The sequence below is a fragment of the Monopterus albus genome, unplaced genomic scaffold (genome assembly GCF_001952655.1).
Source record: "Monopterus albus unplaced genomic scaffold, M_albus_1.0 scaffold390.1, whole genome shotgun sequence".
NCBI classification, from domain to species: Eukaryota; Metazoa; Chordata; class Actinopteri; order Synbranchiformes; family Synbranchidae; genus Monopterus; species Monopterus albus.
Genome location: NW_018128270.1, coordinates 223,382 through 226,087, shown reverse-complemented (window position 1 = coordinate 226,087; position 2,706 = coordinate 223,382).

Below are 2,706 nucleotides of genomic sequence, written 5' to 3'. Positions count from 1 at the left end.
TGTAAAAATGTTTTACAGATTACTTTATTGTAAAGTCAGTTTTTACTGTATGTCCCTGTCAGCATCCTGCAGGAATAATGATGACTAGTCATCTGTCTGGCCGGGCCAGTGACAGGCTTGCATCTGATCCTCTGAAGTTTACCTGCTCCAGGGTAGGCTAACTATGCATTGTGATCTAATCAAGTTAAAGTGAGCTAGCTCTGTGATACCAGAAAACCAAAAAACCTAAGGCTAAGATAACTGGGAAACCCACTAAACGTCCTTTGTGATACAGACCCCAGGACACGTCATGTGATTGCTCATTTACCCTGAACTTATGTTCTGTGCATTAGGATAACCATTCAACCTTGCAGTTAATGGAAATTGCAAGAAGAGCCCAGGGAATATTAGTCCCTTGCAACCAGAACTCAAGATGCCAAAATGTTAAAAACTCCCTATGATAAATGGTGCAATATTAAAGAGTTGACTTAGACAGCAAATCTTTTTTAATGCAGTCAGTTTATGTTTTAAGTACTGTATTTGTCTTCTGAATGGTCCAGTCCTTTTTTGACCACACATTTATTGCAAATTTTAAATTTGGTTGAATATGCTTTTACATAGCATTATTACAGAGACTTAGTACCACTCTCATGTCTGTACATTAAATGTAAAGACTGAAGACGCAGGAATATTTCTTGGCCTGGTGCAAGAACTTCCTAAAATCTCCACTGTTTGCATGGCAAAAGGTCAAACCCAAGAAACAGTCAGGCACATAGCACCCTGTGAAATGGTAAATGGACTGTATTTATATAGCGCATTTTTCACAGTGTGTTGCACTGGCCAAAGTGCTTTACAGTAGATCATACACCATTCACACACTGATGATGACAAGGCTGCCACACAACGGCGCTAGTCAAGCCACCGGGAGCAATTCAGTGAATGATTGTTTTTACACTTTGTTTTTTGAACACATTAAACAAATAAGATATGCCACATTAATCAGTATGCCTTAGAGGTGTCAGTAGGAGGATTGTGTTTCCTTTGGACAAAGCCAGGCAAACTGTTTCCCTATTTACAGTCTTTAAGCTAAGCTAAGCTAACCAGAAGCGTGGCAATAGCATCCTATTTACTGCCAGACATGAGGGTGATACCACACTGAACATGTAACTCTCCACCAGGAAGCAAATCTATTAAGTCTATTTCCCAAAATGTCAGACTAACTTTAAATAGCAACATGATTTAAGTTAACTATGGAAAGACATTTACATTGCCCTTGGTGTTGCTTTAAACATGCAGGTGTTCTTGTCACTCTGTGAATTTCACTGTATATCACCGTACAAAAATAACAGCAAGCAAACATGGGGAAGAATCAGCTAGAATACCAAAGGCAGACAAAAGTCTCTGTCTCAGTTCAGAGTTCAATGGATACATGAAAGGTTCTCCAAACCCTGCAGTACATCACAATATGCATATCCATCAGTTCTTTGCAGTCTGTTGCAGGACTCAGTTGCTGGACAGGAAACAATACATGCAGTACACATCTCTGTCGGTTATTATGACAACCAATTTCTAAATTACTTCTGTATAAATCTGGTTGGTTTGATTCTATGATGCAACATGTCATGACAATTTCACTTTGTGAAAAGAGCACAGAGCAAAAAATCAGATTTGAGACACTTTCACCTGCAATGTGAAAATGCTGTATATACTGCTGTGACAGACATAGTTTATGTTGATGCCAGCAGTGTATAAAATATATACTTTATTTGGGGGTATTCAATTCTGGGATTTTCTTTTGTTACATATTGTTTTTGTGGGTCATTGTTTATAGGTTTTTGTCCATAAAGCAGTGGGCATAATGATAACTATCCAGTGTGTATTCTAAACCTGTTTATGACATTTTTTTTTACAGTATGCTCATTTTTAAGATCTAGGTTTTTTTACTTTATCTTATTACTACCTCCACTCCATCCTGATGAATGGGGCAGGAAAAGAGACACACTTGAAAAAAACATCGTCATCAGTGTGTGAATGTTGTGTGTGAATGGGTGAATGGTGTATCATCTCTGTAAAGCGCTTTGGCCAGTGCAACACACTGTGAGAAAGCGCTATATAAAATACAGTCCATTTACCATTTACCATAGGTTTTTGTCCACAAAGCAGTGGGCATAATGATAACTATCCAGTGTGTATTCTAAACCTGTTTATGACATTTTTTTTTACAGTATGCTCATTTTTAAGATCTAGGTTTTTTTACTTTATCTTATTACTACCTCCACTCCATCCTGATGAATGGGGCAGGAAAAGAGACACACTTGAAAAAAACATTCTTGTATTGTTTAATGCTGTAAAAGTACCAGAAGGAATAGTACATGCAGAATATGATAATTAAGCTTTCTTCTTCAATAAATAAAATATAATTTCCTAAAAACTGTCCATTTGATACCCCTTTTCAAAAGTGCAAAGGAAACCAGAGATTTGACATTCACTACACACAGCTTGTAGTGGTTCTGTCCTACTGCTTCCAGTTTCAGGCTCTTATTTTGTCACCACTTCCTGTTCTTATTTAATCTCAGCTATGGACCCTTTACGGTAATCAGCGCTCATTGCCTACACCTGTTTTCACCCCTATTTAGGCAGCGTCCTCCCACCAGGATGCTGCCAGATTGTTCTTGACTCCATGCAGACTTTCCAGTGTTTCTTCTTGTTGCCTGTGATTCCTGTTTA